Source organism: Hemitrygon akajei, chromosome 16, assembly GCF_048418815.1.
Source record: "Hemitrygon akajei chromosome 16, sHemAka1.3, whole genome shotgun sequence".
NCBI lineage: Eukaryota > Metazoa > Chordata > Chondrichthyes > Myliobatiformes > Dasyatidae > Hemitrygon > Hemitrygon akajei.
This window is the reverse complement of record NC_133139.1, coordinates 22,181,504-22,198,601: the sequence shown is the minus strand read 5'-3', so window position 1 is coordinate 22,198,601 and position 17,098 is coordinate 22,181,504.

Below are 17,098 nucleotides of genomic sequence, written 5' to 3'. Positions count from 1 at the left end.
TTCCTGGGCTTAGTCGCTATAACTCTCTGGAGTATGGCCAGCTGGCATGCCACTTTAAAGGTTGCCTGCTAATTGCCAATCATGTTTTGTGTGGCAAGAATTGAGTATTTAAAGAGCACCTGAACGGAGAGTTAGTGCTCAATCATATACCTAACCAGAGAAATTGTCTAGCACTTTGTTTTGTGCTCAGTTCTTGATCCAGTTTTATTCCATGTCTTGATCCTAGCCTCGGATACTCCAGCACTTGGGTCCAATTCAACCTCGTCAAGGACTCTGGTCACAGTACGATTGAGTGGGTATGGACCCAGTGGGGTTTCAGAGTCTTTCGTCTGCTGTGACCAACCACAGCGAGAAGATTTCCAGACGGAGCCTGGAGATACACAACCTCTAGATAGCCATTTGTCAAGAGTCGCAAGGAGGATGCTGGAGTTGCTCGGGATGGTCAGTTGGTTACTTTGCGGACTCAGCACCTCGTCCAATATCAGAGAGATTTGATGGTGACCTGGGCTCTTGTCGCAGCCTCCTCATCCAATGCTCATCAGTGTTTGAACTCCAGCCGTCATGGTTCTCTTCAGGGTGCAGAAAGGTGGCCTCTATTATCTCTCTTCTGACTGGAAGAGCCCTGGCCTGGGTCACTGCGCTTCGGGAGCAGAGGTTTGCTCGAGTTCAGAGGAAAACACGGCCGCAATGAATTCCATCACCCTGCTGCAGCTAGCTGAGCCTCGGACTGTCTGATGAAGTATCAACAGGACAGACGGTCAGCAGCCAACTACGATAACGAGTTTCAGAGCTTGGTCCAAGAGAGTGGCTGGAACGAGGAGGCCTTGGCCACTCTAAACCACCATGGAAACTGAGATGAACTGAAGGATGCCCTCGCCTTGGGAGAGCCAGCAGAGGACTTAGAGGTTCTGATTGACCAATATATTTGTCTCGATAATCAGCTGGCAGAGTGTAAGTGGATCTACATCAAGAGAATAAAGAGGGCTTACCCAAGCCCTGTCTCAATGTGTTATGGTTCTAACCTCCCCCCCCCCCCCCACCACAAACTCGGACCATGACCAGCCCGGCTCCTGTTCAAGATCTTTTCAAGCTCATGCAAATTGACCGCATAAGAATCTCCGCCTACGAGAGGTTCCCGCATCAGAGTCAAGGTTGCTGCTATTACTGCGGGGAAGCAGGTCACCAGCGGGCCGAATGTCCAAAGCTGCAGCCGTCAGGAGAACTGTTCAGACCGTCCGGTGTCGGGAAGATTGAGACAGAAGCAGCCACTATTCCCAACCTCACGGATTTTGGTGTCACGCTGAGGGCGGCGATCTCCTAGGGTATGAATCGATGAGAGGTGAGGGCTGTTTTGGACTCTGGGGCAGCGGGAAATTTCCTGAACTTGGGGAGTCGGCTCAACAGACCACTGCAGGAATTGAGCCAGCCCATGCTTGCAACTGTCTTGGGCAGCGGTCCACTTGGTTCCGGGCAGATCCGGCAGCAGACATTCCTCTTGCAGATGAGGATAGAGGATCATGCGAAGGACATGGGTTTCCATATCATTGAGTCTCCTCTGCCACCCTTAGAAGTCCCAGCATAACCCTTCCATGAACTGGAAGGAGGGGAGGATCATTGCAAGGTCCAGACGCTGCAGGAAGGTATGTTTTTGGCTTGGTGTTCTGACCTCCAGACTTCCCCGAGACCTGGAGCCGACAGAGGGCAGACCTCTGTTTAGTGTAACCTGGAGCCTCCAGGAAACCCAGTCCTACCTTCAAGGGCAGACAGACCAACAGGGCCATGCAAGTCAGAGACCCTTGGAGTCTAGTTCCAGGAGCACAAGGACCATTCATTATGCCTTGCTGCCTACGTCTGAGGATAACGACGAGGATTTGGACTGTGATTTGGCCTCTGTTTTCACTAAAGACTCTTGTGAAGCTGTGGAGGAGTCTCTGGGCTCTGCTGAATCACCCCTGCTGCCTAAGGAGCCTCAGGAGTTGTCTTTGCAAGAAGGTTCGGGGGCCATTGCAGCACCTAAGCTGTTAGAAATCCCTTCCATCTACAAGGGTTTGGAAGAGATCTTCAGCAAGGGGAAGGACTCGACTCTTCCACCGCACCGATCCTACAACTGTGCTGTAGATCTATTGCCTGGTTCTTGTCCTCTGCAGGGTCGAGAATACACGCCCTCAGGCCCAACAGAAGGGTTATATAAAGGAGGCTCTTGCCCTGGGGATTCATTTGGCCCTCCACCTCTCTAGCCGGTGCTGGGTTCTTCTTCACACAACAAAAAGACAGGAGCCTGTGGCTTAGCGTTGATTACACAGGGCTGAATCACATAATGGTCAAGAATCGTTACCCTCTTCCACTCATGAACACTGCCTTCGAGATTCTCCAAGAGTGTTCTCGAAACTAGACCTGATGTGTGCATACAATCTGGTTCACACAGAGGAGGCTGATGAGTGGAAGACTGCGTTCAGTACACCGACAGGGCACCATGAGTACCTGGTCATGTCCTTTGTTCTCGAGAATGCACCAGCAGTTTTCCAGGCCTTTATAAACGACATGCTCTGAGATGCTCTCTATAAGTACGCTTTCATCTACTAGGATGACATCTTAATTTTCTCCGAGTCCATAAAGGAGCACGTTGTTCACGTCGGAGATATCCTAAAGAGAAGTCTGAATTTCATGTAACCACCAATTCACTTTTGGGTTTCATCATCTGTAATGGCAATATCACGATGGACCCTAGTAAGACACCAACATTTGGAAACTGGCCACAACCATCCAGGGTGAAACAAGTCCAGTGATTCCTGGGATTTGCCAACTTTTACTGAAAGTTCATCAGAAACTTCAAATCTGTGGAGGCTCTGCTGACTCACGGGCCCTTTTGTTTGGGCTACCAAAGCGGAGAGTGCTTTCAGAGCTCAAACAGCGGTTCATGACAGCTGCCATTTTGGTTGCACCGAACGCAGACCTTCCCTTCACGGTGGAGGTGGATGTCGGAGTGAGTGCAATGTTGTTCTAATGGACACCTTTGGACGATAAACTACAACTGTGTGTGTTCTTTTTCAGGTGGCTATTCCCGGCATAGGTGAACTACGACATTGGAAATAGAGAGCTACTTGTGGTCAAGTTGTCTCTGGAGGAATGGCATCACTGGCTTGAGGGGGTCAAGAACCTTTTTATCATATGGACAGACCACAAGAACCTGGCTTATATTCAGGAGGTCAAGAGACTGTATTCCAGGCAGGCTAGAAGGTCTCTTTTCTTTAATTTTGTCCTGACCTATTGTCCGGTGTCAAAGAACCAGAAGCCAGATGCCCTGGCCTGTCAGTTCAACAAATCTGCACAAGGGAAGCAGCCTGCTACCATTTTGCCCCAAATCGAGGTGATGGTGCCAGCTTGCCAGGGAATCGGCACACTTGTTTGCAAGGCCTATGTGTACGGGGGTGAGTCCTCAGAACTGCCCTCCAGGTCGGCTGATTTTTCCTAGTCCTGCCCAGTCTCAGGTTATAGACAATAGACAATAGGTGCAGAAGTAGCCCATTCGGCCCTTTGAGCCTGCACCGCCATTTTGAGATTATGGCTGATCATCTACTATCAATACTCGGTTCCTGCCTTGTCCCCATATCCCTTGATTCCCCTATCCATAAGATACCTATCTAGCTCCTTCTTGAAAGCATCCAGAGAATTGGCCTCCACTGCCTTCCGAGGCAGTGCATTCCAGAGCCCCACAACTCTCTGGGAGAAGAAGTTTTTCCTTAACTCTGTCCTAAATGACCTACCCCTTATTCTCAAACCATGCCCTCTGGTACTGGACTCTCCCAGCATCTGGAACATATTTCCTGCCTCTATCTTGCCCAATCCCTTAATAATCTTATATGTTGCAATCAGAGCCCCTCTCAATCTCCTTAATTCCAGCGTGTACAGGTTCTTCAATAGGGACAGGCATCGAGAATGACCTCTCTCCTACTGACTGCCGGGACCCCGGAGTTCATTAAAAGAAGATACTGGTGGCTTGGAATGACGAGGAGGTCTGTCAATATGTGCAGGCATGCGAGATGCATGCCCGGAACAAGGACCTGCACACTCAACCTCAAGGGCTCCTTCACCCTCTGCCTGTTCTGGACAGACCATGGGTGCACATCTCCATGGGCTTTGTCACGGATCTTCCTCCTTCCAAGGGGGAAGACCATTATCATGGTAACGGTGGATTGTTTGTCAAAGGCTTGCAAATTCATCACCTTGGACAGACAACCATCTATGGTAGAGACGTCCGAAATTGTCCTGAACCAGGTCTTTGGGATCCATGGTTCTCCAGCAGACATTGTGTCCGTTCACAGTCCACAATTCATGTCATTCTTTTGGAGGGTGTTCTGGAAGCTGGTTGGGGCATGAGCGAGTCTTCCTTGTGGGTTTCACTCGCAGTCCAACAGCTAGACGGAACGGGTGAACCAAGATTTGAAACAAACCCTAAGATGTCTGGCCTCTGAAAGACCGGATGAGTGGTGCAACTCTTTGATGTGAGCAGAGGTCACCCACATCACTTTTGACATTCAGCACAAAGGGTGCCCTCTTCCAAATGCCAATTTGGGTATTCTCCGCTACCCTTCCCTGAACAGGAGACCAAAGTTGGGGTTCCTGTGGTCGAAGATCTCATCTGATGCTGCAAGGAGAAATGGACTAGGCCAAAAATTGAGTATTTGTTAGCTTCTACCCGGAATGCTGAAATAAAGGCTAACTGCAAGAGAGGACAGGGACCAGTTTTGCAGCCTGGGCAACAGGTCTGGCTGTTGACTCAGGATTTACCTCTCCGAGTGGAGTCTATGAAATTGGCGCCCAAGTTCATTGGACCCTTCAAGATTCTCGGGAAAGTAAACCTTGCAGCTCCTCAAGACCCTCAAGATCAATAACACATTCCACATTTTCAAATTAAAACCTGTAAACATCTGTCCTTTAACACCCCTGCACTATCAGTCCTGCCGCCACCCAGGTTTGTCGATGGGGAACACGTCTTCACCATGAGAAGAATTTTGGATCCACAAACTGTTCAGGGTGTTCGGCAGTTCATCGCGGACTGGGAAGGATTCGAATCCGAGGAATAGTGCTGGGTTCACGAAAGGGACGTCTTAGATCCAGCTCTCATCCTTGACTACTATCATTGTCACTCCGAGCAGCTAGGGACGTCAGGAGTCAGCTGTAGGGGAGTATGACCTGTTACAACACGAACTCAACCACGCTAGCTTCTGGGGTTTGGATGCTCTAGCTCTCTGGAATATGGACAGCTGGCACCGTCCTTTTAAAGATTCAGGATTGTCCCACTAATTGGAAATCATGTTTTGGGAGCCAAGAACTGAGTATTTAGAGAGCACTTGAACAGAACCTCAGTGCTCAATCCTAAACCGAAGCAGAGATATCCTCTTGCGTTTTGCTTTGTGCTCAGTTCTCGGTCCAGTTTTATTCCGTATCTCAATCCTAGCCTTGGATACTCCAGCACTTGGGTCCAATCAATCCTCGTCAAGGACTCTCATCACAGATATATAATTCTGAGGCATTGGCTAAAGATAAATACTAACCAGGACTTCAAGGATAAATTACCCACTCTTTAAAATGGGGATCTTAATTGTCTATCAGGACATAACTTACTTTTTTCCATTGACCCACACTGGTTCCTGGCTAAACAATGCCTTACTTTTAACATTCTCCTCTGATCTTGAGGGTTTTGATTCCAGTTATTAATTATCCAGGGGCTGGGTATCACTATCATGCCACCCCTTAAATGTTCTTGAACTGTCTAGTTTGCTGGGCTATATTAATGTCAATTTTTTTGAGCCGAGAGTCACATGTCAGATTGAGTAAGCAGAACAGATGTCTGCCCATAAAGGACATTAGTGACCAGTTGTGTCATGGTCACCATCTCTAAAGAAATTTTTTTTTCCCCTGAAGTTGAAGATAATCAGCTAAATTTAAATTCCTCAATTGACACGGTGGGATTTGAACTTACATCGCTTGAGTGTTGGCTCAAACCCCTAGATTACCAGTCTGGTGACTTAATCATAGTATCACTACCATATCCATTAACTAACTGACTTGCCCGTCCCTGCCACTGTGAATTCCTGTAGTCCAGCGTTTCTCTGAGGCATTCAACTCTGCACAATTAATCATATCTGATTTCATTTCACTGCCAGTTGTGCCTACAGCTGCCAGAAATCTCAGCTCTGAAATCCCCTCCCCTGATACCTTAGCCTTTTGATCTTGCTCTTTTCCTTTCATCTGCTCCTCAAGACCAATAGTTTTGGCTAAGTGTTTGGTCAACTCTCCTGCTTTGAAAGGGAGAATACAACTACAGCCGTGAAGATCCCTGCTGCACCCGGTGACCCTGTGATCTCTGACTCGGAGGCCGATGTTAGGCTGCCTTTAAAGAGGGTGAACCCTCGCAAGGCGGAAGGTCCTGATGGAGTACCTGGAAAGGCTCTGAAAACCTGTGCCAACCAACTGGTGGGAGTATTCAAGGACATTTTCAACCTCTCACTGCTATGGGCGGAAGTTTCCACTTGCTTCAAAAAAGCAACAATTATACGAGTGTCTAAGAAGAATAATGTGGGCTGCATTAGTGACTATCACCTGGTAGCACTCACATCAACAGTGATGAAATGCTTTGAGAGTTTGGTTATGACTAGACTGAACTCCTGCCTTAGAAAGGATCTGGACCCACTGTAATTTGCCTATCATCACAATAAGTCAACAGCAGACACAATCTCAATGGCTCTTCACATGGCTTTAGACCACCCAGACAATAAAAACGCCTACAGTACGTCAGGATTCTGTTCATCGACTATAGCTCAGCATTTAACACCAGCATTCTCACAATCCTGATTGAGAAGTTATAGAACCTGGGCCTCTGTACCTCCCTCTGCAATTGGGTCCTTGACTTCTTAACCAGAAGACCAGTGTGGATTGGTGATAATATCTCCTCCTCGCTGACGATTAACACTGGTGCCCCACAGGGGTGTGTGTTTAGCCCACTGCTCTACTCTGTCTATACCCACAACTGTGTGGTTAGGCATAACTCAAATACCATCTATAAATGTGCTGATGATACAACCATTGTTGGTAGAATCTCAGATGGAGATGAGAGGGTGTACAGGAGTGAGATATGCCAACTAGTGGAGTGGTGTCGCAGCAACAACCTTGCACTCAACGTCAGTAAGATGAAAGAGCTGATTGTGGACCAGGAAGGGTGAGACAAAGGAACACAAACCAATCCTTATAGAGGGATCAGAAGTGGAGAGAGTGAGCAGCTTCAAGTTCCTGGGTGTCAAGATCTCTGAGGATCTAACCTGGTCCCAACACATCGATACAGCTATAAAGAAGGCAAGACAGCAACTATACTTCATTAGGAGTTTGAAGGGATTTGGTATGTCAACAAATACACTCAAACTTCTATAGGTGAACCATAGAGAGCATTCTGACAGGCTGCATCACTGTCTGATATGGAGGGGCTACTGCACAGGACTGAAAGAAGCTGCAGAGAGTTGTAAATTTAGTTGGCTCCATCTTGAGTACTAGCCTACAAGGTACCCAGGACATCTTCAAGGAGCGGTGTCTCAGAAAGCCAGCACCCAGGGCGTGCCCTTTTCTCATTGTTACCATCAGGTAGGAGGTACAGAAGCCTGAAGGCACACACTCAACGATTCAGGAACAGCTTCTTCCCCTCTGCCATCCGATTCCTAAATGGACATAAAACCTGTGAACTACCTCACTTTTAAAATGTATATTATTTCTGTTTTTGCATGATTTTTAATCTATACAATATATGTATACTGTAATAGATTTATTATTATTTTTCTTCTATATTATGTATTGCATTGTATTGTATTGCTGTTAATTTAACAAATTTCACGACACATGCTGGTGATAATAAACCTGATTCTGATAGTTCTGAGTGCCAGATTGTATTCTGAAGGCTCTTACACTTTGCTATACCAAAGGTGAGAAATAACGAGTATCTCTGAATGACTTTTATAATATAGTGACCAAAATTTTGCACTGTACTGTTAAATGTGGATTAACCTCAGTTTAATACAAGTTTAACATGACTTCCTTACCTTCCAGTTCAAGGACTGGGAATAAAGCAAGCAACGAGGTTTTCTTCTTTGTGGCCTTGTTGTGGTACAACTTGTTGTTGTTTGTGGTGCTTCCGCTCCAAGGTCCCTTTTTGTCTTTTCTCATCTAGATTAACACCTTCTAAGCACAAAGTAACCTCCTTGTTCTTCCCAAGGTACCACATCTCATTAATATGCTGAACTTCTAGCAATTAAGTACCATTCACCAAGTTTATTAATGCCCCTCTATAACTTTTTGCCTTCTACCTCAGTACTAAAAAATACCCCATTTGGGTGCTACCTGCAAATTTAGAAATGGTGTTTTGATTCCATTGTTAAATTGTTAGCAGCAGAACACTAGTCCCAGCCCCGATCTCTGTAGAACACTACTTTCCAACTTCTTTCATTGTGAACAGCTACCTTTTAGTCTCATGTACTGGTTTGCCTTGGAGAGAGTTAGCTTTTCATTCTGTTACATGGTCCCTGATGCTACAGTACATTCTCAGACCTTGTTCAATAGTCTGTAATCGGATACCTGGGGCAACCTGCAATTGACTCTGTTGGGACCACATTCGCCTTTGAGGTAGAAAATTAATGTGTGGAAGTTTCATTTTGAAGTTGAGACACAGTGGAGAGTATTCTGACTGGTGGTATCACGGCCTAGTTTGGGAATACCAACGCCCATGAATGGAAAAGCTGACAAAGTGTTGTGGATGCAGCCCTATCAATCGCAGGAAAAGCTCTCCCCACCATTGAGCACATCTACAAGGAAGGCTGCCACAAGAAAACAGCATCCATCACCAAGGACCCACTCATGATTCAGACCATTCTCATTCCTGCCATTAGGCTCTATAATGAGTCAACCTATAGTCGAGGAAGTGATGACCCCCTCCTGTTAGACTGTTTGTGGTAACTTATTTTTTATTCTTTCTACTTCTCTTCTAATATTTATATCTGTGCACTTGTGATGCTACCATGACACTGTAATTTCCCTTGTGATCCATAAAGTATTTACCTATCTATCTATACCCTCTTCTCACTACTACAATCAGGCAAGAGGTGTAGGATCCTTAGGTCCCACTCTTCATTTGCTGTTCTGGTTTTTGTACAGCACTTATGGGTGTCTTCTTATAGGGGAAATGTCAAGCAAATCCTGTTCACTTTCTCAATGTAAGAGTACAAGAAAAACAGAATCAGAATACACCATTTTGTTCACTGTTCTGCCGTTCAATAAAATCATGACTGATTGTAATAAGCACAGCACACTTGAATTCCTTATTTCCGTCCTGAAGGAATATAAAATATGCCTTTGAATTATCAATAGAAGCACTTAAGAGTTTCTTAGATAGATCCGTGAATATAGAGGGATATGGATATGTGCAGGCAGAGGTACTAGTTTAATTAGGTGTCATCGGCTAATCAGTTCAGCCCAACATTGTGGGCTGAGTGGCCTGTGCTGCTCTATCTTCTAACTTGAGGAAAAGTAAGGCAGTGTTCCGGATAATACCAATTTGTATTTCAACATAAATCAACATATTTGATCTTTATTTGTCATTTGCGAGATCTAGCAGTAGCAGACCAGTTTGTCATATTACATGGCTGGTTATACTTCAGAAGAATTTCATTGGCTGGAGAGCACTTGTGCTGAAAGACCGGTGAAAGGTACTATGGAAATGAAAGCATGCTCTTTTAACTTTTTACAGCTTCACATCATTGGTTATCCAGCTGAGACACGAAGGATGGCAGATGCGAGGATCTGGAGCAAAAAAGTACGAGCTGCTGAAAGAACACAGCTGGTCAGGCAGCATCAGTGGGAGGAAAGAAATTGTCGATAGTTCAGATGCAGTTGCGAGGCTTCCACCAGAAACGGCAACTCCTTTCCTCCTGCAGATGCTGCTCGACCTGCTGAGTACCAGCAGTGGCCCATTTTCTGCAATGATTGTCAAGTGTCCATCCGTTTTGAGCAACAGAGAGGAGTAAGAGCTCAAAGTAACAGCCCATAGTCTGAATAGTTCTGTTCAGCATGGCACAAGAGAGATGTGACTGCATTGAAGAGGATGAAGAATTTCAGGAAAATATTGGATAGGCAGGGATTGTAACTGAGGAGACTGAAAGAAGATTTAGAGATATGGTGGTGGTGGCATCCGTCGGTCTCGAGAGACCATGGATCTGCACCTGGAGTTTCCAGGGCGCAGGCCTGGGCAGGGTTGTATGGGAGACCGACAGTTGCCCAAGCTGCAGGCCTTCCCCTCTCCGCGCCACCGATGTTGTCCAAGGGAAGGGCACTAGGACCCATGCAGCTTGGCATCAGTGACGTCGCAGAGCAATGTGTTGTTAAGTGCCTTGCTCAAGGACACAAACACGCTGCCTCAGCTGAGGCTCGAACCAGTGACCTTCAGGTTACTAATCTGATGCCTTGCCCACTAGGCCACGCGCCAACACTTTTAGAGATATACAAACATATTAACGATGTAGAAAAAAATAGGATCTATTTCTATTAATAGAGGGATCAAGAATAAAGGGCATACATTTAAAGTAATTGGTTAAAGGGTTAGAGGGAAAATGAGGAAAAGCATGTGCAACCAGAGGATGTAGGGATCTGGAAATCTTATTGCCTGAAAGGATGCTAGAGCCAGAAATCTCCCTTAGAGCAGGGACAGGAGCACATGGCAATACAACGCCACAGACTGACAGCCGGGGGAAACACACAAAAAGACAGAGTTCAACTGGAGGTACTGACAGTTATTTAGAAAATCAGACAGCATCGTTGGGGGGTGAAATTGAATTAACATTTTAGATCAATGACTTTTCATCAGAATTGAATATTCAACCTAAATTATTAATTCTGTTCCTGTGTCTCCAATGCTGCCTGATCTGTCACTTCCAACAATTCCTGTTTCTACATCAGATTTCTGACACCTGCATAATTTTGCTTATTAGGATTTACTGTCATTTTTACTTATTTTAGACTGACACATCCCAAAAACACCTAAATATACCCAATGCTAATAAATGTTGATACACATCCCAGACCTATACCAAAAGCAGAAGGCTCAAATTTCGAGCCTTGATCACAACTAACTAACACAGAGACTAGAACGTAGACAACATGTGAGCTGTGACCAGTGTGCGAAGCCTGTAGATGGTATTACAAAGAAGTGCATAGGTGAGGGACTAGAATCCCATTTGCGGCACTTGGGAATTGATGTCATTCTCGGAGTTGGAAGGAAACTTGCTCTTTGGATTTATCTGGTTTTCCTTGTCCATACCACGACACTGACAGAGGACAGGCCAAAATCCATTTCCTTCACCACTGTGGTTATATAGCACCACAGAAGGATTTCACAACCAATGTTTGAAGGACAATCACTGTTATAGTACAGTAGGTGCTGAATACAATGTAAGTGTGATCAGGCCATCTGGAATTGAGGAATAAATATTGAGAAGAATCCCAATGACGCAGCTTCTGCTCTTTTTTCTGAAATATGAGGCAACACTTCATGTGAATTTAAGGTGGAGGGGTGGAGAGACATCTCTACCAAAGGAGCTGTAAGGAAATCCTTAGACCACCACCCCCCCACCTCCCGATCAGGGTCATGTGAAGCCATAGGAGCAGGTGGTGAATCGTGTATGAGCAGCTGGTGCATATCACAAGTCCTGGTTATGTGACCACTGATGCCAGACAGACAATCTCTGAAGCGTCTTGATAATGGCTGGGGTCACCCATCTTGTAAAGACACTGCCCAGAAAAAAGCAATGGCAAGCAACTTCTGTAGAAAAATTTGTCAAGACCACGATCGTTCATGTCATACGACATAATATAACAAAATCTCTGTTGATCTAACCTGGTCCCAATATATCAAAGCAGCTATAAAGAAGGCAAGACAGAGGCTATATTTCATTAGGAGTTTAAAGAGATTTGGTTTGTCAACTAAAACACTTGAAAACTTCTGACCATGGACAGCATTCTGACAGGCTGCCTCACTATCCGGTATGAGGGCAAGGAAGGTTACTGCGCAGGACAGAAAGAAGCTATAGAAAATTGTAAAATTAGTCAGCTCCATTTCGGGTACTAGCCCCCATAGTACTCAGGACATCTTCAAGGAGCAGTGCCTCAGAAAGGTGATGGCCATTATTAAGGACCCCCATCACCCAGGACGTTCCCTCTTCTCATTGTTACGGTCAGGAAGGAGGTACAGAAGCCTGAAGGCACAAATTCAATGAGTCAGGAACAGCTTCTACCCCTCTGCTATCCAATTTCTAAATGGACATTGAACCCATGAACACTACATCACATTTTAAAAATATATATTATTTGTGTTTTGCACTATTCTTAATCTATTCAATATACACACACATACTTACCTCAATTGATTTACTTACTTATTTATTTTTCTTGCTATATTATCATGTATTGCATTGAATTGCTGCTCCTCAGGTAACAAATTTCACAACAGTTAACCTGACTCTGATTCTGATAATGATGATGACGATGAGGCAATATAAAATCTTGTTAAGAGATCTGATGAGACTGCGGCTTAATACCCCACCTGAAAGATGACACCTCCCACAGTGAGAATGGGATTAAGAGAGCAGGAAATGGAATTCTCGGAGAGGGTACTTGGGATTAAACCAGAAAGAGGAATGCAGCGGCTATGCCAAAGATGTTGAAAGGTTGGGCTTGGAAGATAGACCAAAGAGAATATCCTAAAATGCAAAAGAAAATGATCCAAATACTTTCAAAGTAAATTGCTAAAAATTGCCAAGAAAGAGATGTGCTTGAATAATTCATAATATATTTGCACATTATAACTACCATGGTTATACAAAATTTAAGAAGACTGCTATTTACACAGTAACACAGTTTCCGGCACAATTCCTAGCATGTCAAATTTACTTTCCAATTTGAGTTTTTTACAATTAAACTTACCAAGGAAGCTTCAACATGTGCCAGGTGCTCATAAATAAGATAAACAAGCCAGGTTCAATACCTAATTTGGGGGATGGACTTACAGACAATGATCATGTGAGCATGTGACTGGTTAAAATGGAGACTGAGCATTGTTAAAATAGGGATTGTCAGATTAAAGTGATGTAGAGGTTGTTACTGGTTTACAGATTGATTTTGTATATGATGAGTATGTCCTAAAAGAAATTAAGTCTGGGCCTATGCTTTTTTGAGTTTTGGAGAGTGATAGGTGATCCATTAAAACGTACAAAATCCTTACCTAGGCCTCGACAGGATGCAGGCCTAATGCTTCCTCTGGTTGATGATTCTTTGGAATTCTTTATCTGTGTAGATTCAGTATATTTATAGCAGAGACTGATGTACTTTTGAATATTCAGGAAATCAGGAAATATGGAGATGGTGCAAGAAAGTGGTGGTGAAATAAAGGTTCAGATATCAGAGCATTTCTGAGGGGCTGAATGTCTACTCCAGTTTTAATTGAACTGAGTGGGAGATTGAAGCTGAAAACTGATCACCTTTTACCCACAGATACACTCTATCCTCATTATATGCATCTTCAGACAATGCGGATTCACAGTTATGTGAGGAACCTATTTCTACTAACCTCTCCTTATATGCGTCCAAAACTCACAGTTATGCGAGGAGCACTGCTTTCCCGCCAATACAAGTCACGTGTGCACGCCTCACAGTCTCACTGTTGGGATGAGAAGCACCGCTTTCCTGCTAATACAAGTCACGTGCGCGTGCCTCACAGTCTCACTCCCGCCAGTCTTGCATTGGTTTTGGTAACGTGTGGATTTGCGATCTTGCGCTCTTAAACTTTTGTTGTTTTTACCTACGGTGCAGTGATTTTGTGTTTGAAATATTTAACTCCTGGATTCTCATGATGAAGAATTAAATGTGGATGACCTTCTGCATTTAACTCAGACTGAAGGTGATAACAATGATGAAGAAAGTGTCGAGTTGCAGGTGATGGATTTTACGGTGAAGCAACTGGCAGATTTTTTTAAGGCTGAGGAACACTTGGCGATGGACATGGACCCAAGTTTAGAACGGAGTCAGCAATTCAGTCGTTCCCTGCTGTCAACCCTTCTTCCCTACAAGCAAATTTATGCTGAAAAACAAAATGCCGCCAAGCAAACAACCCTCAGCACTTTCTTCAAACAGTCATCTCCTGCTGTTGCCAGTACTGAGAGTTCTGTGAGTCTTCCTTCACCTCTTGCTGTCCTTGATGATCCTGATGACACACAACCATCCACCTTATCCATGTAAAGCCGCCCAACACCACAACAACCACTCATCTTCCGGAGCGAACACACCTGCCACTGTTGGTGAGTACTGTACACCCTAGTATGTTAACTTTCTATGATTTATTACATTGAATATTACCTTAAACTGATGAAATATAATACGAATATTGCCTTGTGGTACTGCTTTTGTGGCATATTGGTATGAAAATGTGAATAAATTACAAATAAAACATATTTAGGAAGCCCTCTGAAATGCATCCCTATTTTCTCCATTTAAATAATTATTTATTCACATTATGCATCAACTGCGAGGAACGTATCCCCCGCATATAACGAGGATAGGGTGTACCAATCAGAACTCAGTGATGACTGGATTAGACCCTGTTGCTGTGTATAGTGACGGGGCAATTTGCCACTCCATTGCCCAAGCAACACCTGTCTTCTACTCTCTCCAACAATATTTTTGCTTGGGTGGAAGATTGAGCCTGTCATATCTCTGGCAATCTCACAGATGATTAATTCACGAGGAGAAATTCACTTAACAATTCCAGGTACAAACTGGATCTTTGAAACACGTAGTACTGCAATGATTTACAGGGATTTTAAGCAGCACTTCTAGTCAACAGGCAAGCCAGTGATGACCTAACCTCAACTCAGATAAACATTCTAGTTTCTTTGCAAAATGCTTTTAGCTCGTCACATCAAATGAGGAATGTGGAAAGTTATATTTAAATACATATAAATAAAGGTTGTCTCCTGTAGCCCATGAGCAGCTGAGGGGAGAGAAAAAAACACAGGGCCAATAAGTTACAGTCCATTTCTGCACTGCAGCTAAACCACGTCATTTAGGCATAAACTTTCTTTGCAATTTGCAAGGCTTTCCTTTTTTCCTGAGTCTAAAACAATTCAACCGTTTGCTAATTGCAAAAGATAAATTTTAATTTTATTGAGAAGTAATTTTCAATAGCTGTAACAACTGGTGCTCTGCATATAACATGCAAAGTGATTTTCAGGAATCAGGACACTGAACAAATTATGCATTCATTACTTTGCATTTTGGTTTATTTATCTCCTTATTTCTATCTGTTTCCTCAATCCAGAATTAAAAATACCATTGACCTTACATTTGTTTTGTTTCTAATCCCATTCACCAGATTGTGAAACTCTGGGCAGCCTGAGAATTACTTTCTGAAATTTAATAATTTCTTATTCACAATAGAAGAGTCCACAAGATGACTTCAGTTGTTGCTGGCTGAACACCTTGGTTTGCTATCAGGTCAGTTTTGGCACCTTTGACTTGAAAATTTGAGGACATTTGCCAGAAGATTTGAGAGTTTTGATGAAAACCTTTGAAAAGTTCCTTACAGGGATCTTAGTTGAGTATCTACTCTAAAGGACAGCTCTTCTGAGTATTTCCCATTTTGATTTGCCGTCTGCCTCGAGTGGGTGCCCAGAAATTAAATGGGACTCCTAGCTTCGAGGTAGAAAATAAAGGGGTACATCAAATTGAAATGTTGCCCATGATCTGCCTCACAGTCTTAAATGCAATGGAAATTTCATATCCTTTAATGACTAGGGGCTGAGCAACACAAGTTAGTTTAGGATGGTATTGAAAAGGATTCTAAATGTTGCTTAGATCATGATGTTATAGAAGGTGAAGAGAGACAGAGTAAAGCAGCCTTACCTTGATTGAAGTCTGAGTTGTTTCGTTGCGTTGGCAGAACAGTATCTCTCTTCGTGACATGGACTGGAGTGAGCTTTTAATCCAACGAAGATCAGAAAGCAAGATAGATTTTAAAAAGAGCAAATGACAACTGTTGGCTTTTGAAGACGCAAGGGTCGACTACTGAGAGGAAGGGTGCGCATTGGGAAGTGGGGGTGGAGCTGCGGGAGATCTTACAAATTACAGCAGTCGCTGAAGCCTGGGCAAGAGGGGTGGTAATTAAAAGTGAACATGTGTCACTTTGGGAGTTACCCTGTTGCATGAGGGCTTTTTCAAGCAGGGCACACTGATGGGAACAAGGACTGCTCCGAGCTTCTGCTGACTGGATTTATTCAGCCGAGCCCACACCTGCCAATAGGCTGATAGTACAAGGACAACTGGAGGGGACTTTCCCTGAGATCGTCTCTGGAGGGCTGCTGTGACTTTGGTGGAATTCTCCCCTGCCACCAGTCCTCTGTTTGCACTGTTCACATCACCATTTACATTCCTTCAATCATTCAGTTCTTGAACCAGACCGAGTCACTACCTCAGTGCAGCACTTCACACTCCAACGGACTTGGATTTGTTTTTGTTCTAATTGTGTTCTTTCTTGTAAAAATTATGTATAATTTTATTTAATTTATGTTCTTGTCAAAGCTTCTTACCTGACGCCGACTGCCTGTGATGCTGCTGCAAGGAAATTTATCATTGTACCAGTGCATACAGTACTGATGCATAGCACAGAAAACCTGACTTTGACTTTGACTAATGAAGCAAAATAAAACTGGAGTGTTTTAATTGTATAAATGCCAGTCTACATCTCTGTGAATGTTCCTCTGTCAGTCCTCCACCTTCTACTTGTTGGAAGCTTCAGTTTGTCACTGCATGTTGTTACTGTGTTAAAATATTTCACATAATTCACTCAAAAAATTGGTTGTTTACATTATAATCCCATTCCCATTCCGACATGTTGATCTATGGCCTCCTCTACCATCATGATGAGGCCACTCTCAGGTTAGAGAAGCAACACCTCATACTCTGTTTAGGTAGCCTCCAACCTGATGGAATAAGCATCAACTTCTCTAACTTCTGG